This window comes from Arachis ipaensis, chromosome B6 (assembly GCF_059453495.1).
Source record: "Arachis ipaensis isolate K30076 ecotype BB chromosome B6, ASM5945349v1, whole genome shotgun sequence".
NCBI classification, from domain to species: Eukaryota; Viridiplantae; Streptophyta; class Magnoliopsida; order Fabales; family Fabaceae; genus Arachis; species Arachis ipaensis.
The window spans coordinates 39,798,224-39,806,629 of NC_142441.1; the positions used below are offsets into that span (position 1 = coordinate 39,798,224).

An 8,406-nucleotide genomic window follows, 5' to 3' on the forward strand; every position below is an offset into this window, starting at 1 on the left:
CTTCAATCAAATGAGCGGGACTTATAGCTTTTTGCCTCTTGAATAGTTTTGGCATCTCACTTTATCCATTGAGGTTCATAATGATTGGCATCTATAGGAACTCAGAGTTCAAATAGTGTTATTGATTCTCCTAGTTCAGTATGATGATTCTTGAACACAGCTTCTTTATGAGTCTTGGCCGTGGCCCTAAGCACTTTGTTTTCCAGTGTTACCACCAGATACATAAATGCCACAGACACATAATTGGGTGAGCCTTTTCAGATTGTGACTCAGCTTTGCTAAAGTCCCCAACTAGAGGTGTCCAGGGTTCTTAAGCACACTCTTTTTTTGCTTTGGACCTTGACTTTAACCGCTCAGTCTCAAGTTTTCACTTGACACCTACACGCCACAAGCACATGGTTAGGGACAGCTTGGTTTAGCCGCTTAGACCAGGATTTTATTCCTTTAGGCCCTCCTATCCACTGATGCTCAAAGCCTTGGGATCCTTTTTATTTGCCCTTGCCTTTTGGTTTTAAGGGTTATTGGCTTTTTCTGCTTGCTTTTTCTTTTTCTTTCTATTTTTTTTCTTTTCTCTTTTTTTTTCGCCCCTTTTTTTTTTTCTGCAAGCTTTGTTCTTTGCTGCAAGAAGAAAAATTACACCCTGGAGGAGCATCTGTCTGGCGTTCAGCGCCAGAACAGGCATGGTTCTGGCGTTCAACACCAGAAATGGCACACAAATGGACGTTGAACGCCCAAAATGGCCACCAACCTGGCGCTGAACGCCCAGAGTTAGGTACAAAGGCATTTTTACATGCCTAATGGTGCAGGGATGTAAATGCCTTGACACCTCAGGATCTGTGGACCCCACAAGATCATCTCAGGATCTGTGGACCCCACAGGATCCCCACCTACCTCCACTCACTTCTTCTCACCACTCTCTTTCACACAACCCCATAAACACTCTTCCCTAAAAACCCCTCACCAATCACCTCAATCTCTCTTCCCCACTAAACCTTCACCACTCACATCCACCCACTCTTCCCAATAAACCTACCTCATAAACTCCACCTACCTTCAAAATTCAAAACCAATTTCCCACCCAAACCCACCCATATGGCCGAACCTTAACCCCCCCTCCCTTCCCTATATAAAGACCTCTATTCTTCATCAAATTCACACAACACACCCCTCTACACTCCTCTTGGCCGAAACCACATCTCCCTCTCCCTCTCCATATTTCTTCTTCTTCTTCTTCTATCCTTTTGTTTATTGCTCGAGGGCGAGCAATATTCTAAGTTTGGTGTGGTAAAAGCATAGCTTTTTTGTTTTTCCATTACCATTGATGGCATCTAAGACCGGAGAATCCTCTAGAAGAGGGAAAGGGAAGATAAAAGCTTCCACATCCGAGTCATGGGAGATGGAAAGATTTATCTCCAAAGCCCATCAAGACCACTTCTATGATGTTGTGGCCAAGAAAAAGGTGATCCCTGAGGTTCCTTTTAAACTCAAAAGAAATGAGTATCCGGAGATCCGACATGAAATTCAAAGAAGAGGTTGGGAAGTTCTAACAAATCCCATCCAACAAGTCGGCATCCTAATGGTTCAAGAGTTCTATGCCAATGCATGGATCACCAAGAACCATGATCAAAGTAAGAACCCAGATCCAAAGAACTATGTTACAATGGTTCGGGGGAAATACTTAGATTTTAGTCCGGAGAATGTGAGGTTGGCGTTTAACTTGCCATACATGGAAGAGAACGCATGCCCCTACACAAGGAGAGTCAACTTTGATCAAAGGTTGGACCAAGTACTTATGGACATATGTGTAGAAGGAGCTCAATGGAAGATTGACTCCAAAGGCAAGCCGGTTCAACTAAGAAGATTGGACCTCAAGCCTATAGCTAGAGGATGGTTGGAGTTTATTCAATGCTCAATCATTCCCACTAGCAACCGGTCTGAAGTTACTATAGACCGAGCCATCATGATCCATAGCATCATGATTGGAGAAGAGGTGGAAGTTCATGAGATCATACCTCAAGAACTCTACAAGGTGGCTGACAAGTCCTCCACCATGGCAAGGTTAGCCTTCCCTCACCTCATTTGCCACCTATGCAATTCGGCTGGGATTGACATAGAGGGAGATATCCTCATCAAAGAGGACAAGCCCATCACTAAGAAAAAGATGGAGCAAGCAAGAAAGCCCAGTCATGGAGCTCAAGAGGCGCAAGAAGCTCACTTCCATGAGATCCCTGAGATGCCTCAAATGCACTTTCCTCCACAAAACTATTGGGAGCAAATCAACACCTCCTTAGGAGAATTGAGTTCCAATATGGGACAACTAAGGGTGGAACATCAAGAGCACTCCATCATGCTCCATGAAATAAGAGAAGATCAAAAAGCAATGAGGGAGGAGCAACAAAGACAAGGAAGAGACATAGATGAGCTCAAGGACATCATTGGTTCCTCAAGAAGGAAACGCCACCATCACTAAGGTGGATTCATTCCTTGTTCTTCTTTCTTCTGTTTTTCGTTTTCTATGTTATGCGCTTATCTATGTTTGTGCCTTCATTACATGATCATTAGTAGTTAGTAACTTTGTCTTAAAGTTATAAATGTCCTATGAATCCATCACCTCTCTTAAAAAAAAAATTGTTTTAATTCAAAAGAACAAGAAGTACATGAGTTTGGAATTTATCCTTGAACTTAGTTTAATTATATTGATGTGGTGACAATGCTTCTTGTTTTCTGAATGAATGCTTGAACAGTGCATATGTCTTTTGAAGTTGTTGTTTAAGAATGTTAAATATGTTGGCTCTTGAAAGAATGATGACTAGGAGACATGTTATTTGATAATCTGAAAAATCATAAAAATGATTCTTGAAACAAGAAAAAGCAGCAAAGAACAAAGCTTGCAGAAAAAAAAAAAGGCGGCGAAAAAAAAATTAGAAAAAAAAATAGAAAGAAAAAAGAAAAAGCAAGCAGAAAAAGCCAATAACCCTTAAAACCAAAAGGCAAGGGCAAATAAAAAGGATCCCAAGGCTTTGAGCAATAGTGGATAGGAGGGCCTAAAGGAATAAAATCCTGGTCTAAGCGGCTAAACCAAGCTCTCCCTAACCATGTGCTTGTGGCGTGTAGGTGTCAAGTGAAAACTTGAGACTGAGCGGTTAAAGTCAAGGTCCAAAGCAAAAACAAAGAGTGTGCTTAAGAACCCTGGACACCTCTAATTGGGGACTTTAGCAAAGCTGAGTCACAATCTGAAAAGGTTCACCCAATTATGTGTCTGTGGCATTTATGTATCCGGTGGTAATACTGGAAAACAAAGTGCTTAGGGCCACGGCCAAGACTCATAAAGAAGCTGTGTTCAAGAATCATCATATTGAACTAGGAGAGTCAATAACACTATTCGAAATCTGAAGTTCCTATAGATGCCAATCATTCTGAACCTCAATGGATAAAGTGAGATGCCAAAACTATTCAAGAGGCAAAAAGCTATAAGTCCCGCTCATATGATTGGAGCTCTGTTTCATTGATAGTTTGGAATTTATAGTATATTCTCTTCTTTTTATCCTATTTGATTTTTAAGTTGCTTGGGGACAAGCAACAATTTAAGTTTGGTGTTGTGATGAGCGGATAATTTATACGCTTTTTGGCATTGTTTTTAGTATGTTTTTAGTAGGATCTAGTTACTTTTAGGGATGTTTTCATTAGTTTTTATGTTAAATCCACATTTCTGGACTTTACTATGAGTTTGTGTATTTTTTTGTGATTTCAGGTATTTTCTGGCTGAAATTGAGGGACTTGAGCAGAAATCAGATTCAGAGGTTGAAAAAGGACTACTGATGCTGTTGGATTCTGACCTCCCTGCACTCAAAGTGGATTTTCTGGAGCTACCGAACTCGAAATGGCGCGCTTCTAATTGCGTTGGAAAGTAGACATCCAGGGCTTTCCAGAAATATATAATAGTCCATATTTTGGCCAAGAATTGACGACGTAAACTGGCGTTCAACGCCAGCTTTCTGCCCAAATCTGGCGTCCAGCGCCAGAAAAGGATCCAAAACCAGAGTTGAACGCCCAAACTGGCACAGAAACTGGCGTTCAACTCCACAAATGGCCTCTGCACGTGCTACACTTAAGCTCAGCCCAAACACACACCAAGTGGGCCCAGGAAGTGGATTTATGCATCAATTACTCACTCATGTAAACCCTAGTGACTAGTTTATTATAAATAGGACCTTTTACTAGTCTTTTTGACCATCTTTGGTCTCAGTTTTATTCCATTGTTCATCTTAGGAGACTATTGATCTCGTTTAGGGGGCTGGCCATCTCGGCCATGCCTGGACCTTCACTTATGTATTTTCATACGGTAGAGTTTCTACACTCCATAGATTAAGGTGTGGAGCTCTGCTGTTCCTCAAAGATTAATGCAAAGTACTACTGTTTTCTATTCAATTCCTCTTATTTCTCTTCTAAGATATCCATTCGCATCCAAGAATGTGATGAAGGTGATGATTATGTGTGACGCTCATCATCCTTCTCCCTTATGAACGCGTGCCTGACAAACACTTCTGTTCTACATGAATTAAGCTAGAATGAGTATCTCTTAGATCTCCTAACTAGAATCTTCGTGGCGTAAGCTAGAATGATGGCGGCATTCAAGAGAATCCGGAAAGTCTAAACCTTGTCTGTGGTATTCTGAGTAGGATTCAATGATTGAATGACTGTGACGAGCTTCAAACTCGCGATTGTTGGGCGTTAGTGACAGACGCAAAAGGAGGGTGAATCCTATTCCAGCATGATCGGGAACCTCCAGACGATTAGCCGTGCCGTGAAAGGGCATTGGATCATTTTCCTGAGAGATGACCGAAAGTAGCCATTGACAGTGGTGATGTATCACATAAAGCCAGCCATGGAAAGGAGTAAGACTGATTGGATGAAGACAGCAGAAAAGCAGAGGTTCAGAGGAACGAAAAGCATCTCCATTCGCTTATCTGAAAATACATAGAAAACATAGCTTTTTTTGTTTTTCCATTACCATTGATGGCATCTAAGACCGGAGAATCCTCTAGAAGAGGGAAAGGGAAGATAAAAGCTTCCACATCCGAGTCATGGGAGATGGAAAGATTCATCTCCAAAGCCCATCAAGACCACTTCTATGATGTTGTGGCCAAGAAAAAGGTGATCCCTGAGGTCCCTTTTAAACTCAAAAGAAATGAGTATCCGGAGATCCGACATGAAATTCAAAGAAGAGGTTGGGAAGTTCTAACAAATCCCATCCAACAAGTCGGCATCCTAATGGTTCAAGAGTTTTATGCCAATGCATGGATCACCAAGAACCATGATCAAAGTAAGAACCCAGATCCAAAGAACTATGTTACAATGGTTCGGGGGAAATACTTAGATTTTAGTCCGGAGAATGTGAGGTTGGCGATTAACTTGCCATACATGGAAGTGAACGCACGCCCCTACACAAGGAGAGTCAACTTTGATCAAAGGTTGGACCAAGTTTTTGGCGCCGTTGCCGGAGATTGTTTGAGTTTTCGGCAAGCTTTTGGTCCGGTAACATCAGTGCCAGATTCCCTTTTGATCCGGCAACAGCACCAAGTTTTTGGCGCCGTTGCCGGGGATTGTTCGAGTTTGGACAACTGACGGTTCATCTTGTTGCTCAGATTAGGTAATTTTCTTTTTATTTTATTTTCAAAAATCTTTCAAAAATATTTTCAAAAATCTCTCATATGTTTTCGAAAAAAAATAAAAATGTTTTCAAAAAAAAAAAAATTTATTCAAAATTTTTAAGAATGAATTCTAGTGTTTCATGAAGCATGTTGAAGCCTGGCTGGCTGTAAAGCCATGTCTAAATTCTTTTGGACTGAGGCTTGCAATTTGTTATCAAAGAGCAATATACTCTCGTGTTAACGACTAAAGCTTGGCTGGCCATTGGCCATGTCTAGTGTTTTGGACTGGAGCTTTCTTTGAAAGCTTGGCTGGCTAGTGAGCCATGTCTAATTCCTGGACTGAAGCTTTAGACTAACATGGCAAGATTCCTGGAATTCATATTAAAAATTTTGGAATCCTTATTTTTCTTTTTCATATAATTTTCGAAAAATATAAAATAAAAATCCAAAAAAATTAGAAAATCATAAAAATCAAAAATATTTTGTGTTTCTTATTTGAGTCTTGAGTCATATCATAAGTTTGGTGTCACTTGCATATGCATCTTGCATTTTTTCGAAAATATCATGCATTCATAGTGTTCTTCATGATCTTCAAGTTGTTCTTGGTAAGTCTTCTTGTTTGATCTTGATGATTTTTTGTTTTGTGTCTTATCATGTTTTTCATATGCATTTTTCATTTCTTAGAGTCTAAACATGAAAGAATTCTAAGTTTGGTGTCTTGCATGTTTTCTTTGCATTAAAAATTTTTCAAAAATATGTTCTTGATGTTCATCATGTTCTTCATAGTGTTCTTGGTGTTCATCTTGACATTCATAGCATTCTTGCATGCATTCACTGTTTTGATCTAAAAATTTCATGCATTGCATAATTTTCATGTTTTTCATAAAAATTCAAAAATCAAAAAAAAAATATCTTTCCCTTTTTCTCTCATCAAATTTGAAAATTGAGTTGACTTTTTCAAAAAAAATTTTAAAGATAAAATTGTTTCTCATGAGTCAAATCAAATTTTCAATTTGAAAATCTTATCTTTTTCAAAATCTTTTTCAAAAATCAAATCTTTTTCAAAATTCTTAGTTATTTTCGAAAATTCCAAAAATATTTTTCAAAAAAATCTTTTTCTTATTTTTATACCAAATTTTCGAAAATAACATAATCAATTAATGTTTTGATTCAAAAATTTGAAGTTTGTTACTTGCTTGTTAAGAAAGATTCAAACTTTAAGTTCTAGAATCATATCTTGTGATTTCTTGTGAATCAAGTCATTAATTGAGATTTTAAAAATCAAATATTTTTCAAAACTAATTTCAATCATATCTTTTCAAAAATATCTTCTTATCTTTTTCAAAAATTTGATTTCAAAATATCTTCTCTAACTTCCTAACTTCTTATTTTTTCAAAATTGGTTTTCAAAATTTGTTTCAACTAACTAACTAACTTTTTGTTTGTTTCTTAACTTTTTCAAAACCACCTAACTAATTCTCTCTTTCTAATTTTCGAAAATATCTCCCTCTTTTTCAAAAATTTCTTTTTAATTAACTAATTATTTTTATTTTTATTTTTGATTTCAAAAAAATTTTCGAAAAAAAAAATATATACTAAACATTTTTCAAAAACCATTTTTCAAAAATCACTAACTCCTTTTCAAAACTAATTTTCGAAAATTCCCTCCTTCTCTCTCATCTTATTCTATTTATTCATTCATTAACTAACATCTCTTCCTCACATCATCACCAAATTCGAACCCTCTCCTCTATCTGTGTTCGAATTTCTTCTACTCTTCTTCCACTAACAAAGGGATCCCTATACTGTGGTATAAAGGATCTCTATTATTATTATTATTATTCTGTGCCTTCTTCTTTGTCATATGAGCAGGAGCAAGGACAAGAACATTATTGTGGAAGCAGATCCAGAACCTGAAAGGACTCTGAAGAGAAAATTAAAAGAAGCTAAAATACAATAATTCAGAGATAACCTTTCAGAAATTTTCGAACAGGAAGAGGAGATGGCAGCCGAAAATAATAATAATGTAAGGAAGATGCTTGGTGACTTTACTGCACCTAATTCCAATCTACATGGAAGAAGCATCTCCATTCGTGCCATTGGAGCAAACAACTTTGAGCTGAAACCTCAATTAGTTTCTCTGATGCAGCAGAATTGCAAGTTTCATGGACTTCCATCTGAAGATCCTTTTCAGTTCTTAACTGAATTCTTGCAGATATGTGATACTGTTAAGACTAATGGAATAGATCCTGAAGTCTACAGGCTCATGCTTTTCCCTTTTGCTGTAAGAGACAGAGCTAGATTATGGTTGGATTCTCAACCCAAAGACAGCCTGAACTCTTGGGATAAGCTGGTCACGGCTTTCTTAGCCAAGTACTTTCCTCCTCAAAAGCTGAGCAAGCTTAGAGCTGATGTTCAAACCTTCAGACAGAAAGAAGGTGAATCTCTCTATGAAGCTTGGGAAAGATACAAACAGTTGACCAAAAAGTGTCCTTCTGACATGCTTTCAGAATGGACCATCCTGGATATATTCTATGATGGTTTATCTGAGCTATCAAAGATGTCACTGGACACCTCTGCAGGTGGATCCATTCACCTAAAGAAAACGCCTGCAGAAGCTCAAGAACTCATTGACATGATTGCTAATAACCAGTTCATGTACACTTCTGAAAGGAATCCTGTGAATAATGGGACCCTATGAAGAAGGGAGTTCTTGAAGTTGATACTCTGAATGCCATATTGGCTCAGAACAAAA

General features: G+C 38.1%; 1 non-coding gene across 1 annotated transcript; it reads right to left on the minus strand.

Annotated features, from left to right (window-relative positions):
• Positions 1-8,049: 8,049 nt before the first annotated feature.
• LOC148555236 (small nucleolar RNA R71) lies at positions 8,050-8,157 on the minus strand. The gene has a single exon (XR_015888174.1). It is a non-coding gene; the product is annotated as a small nucleolar RNA R71 (small nucleolar RNA).
• Positions 8,158-8,406: the final 249 nt, after the last annotated feature.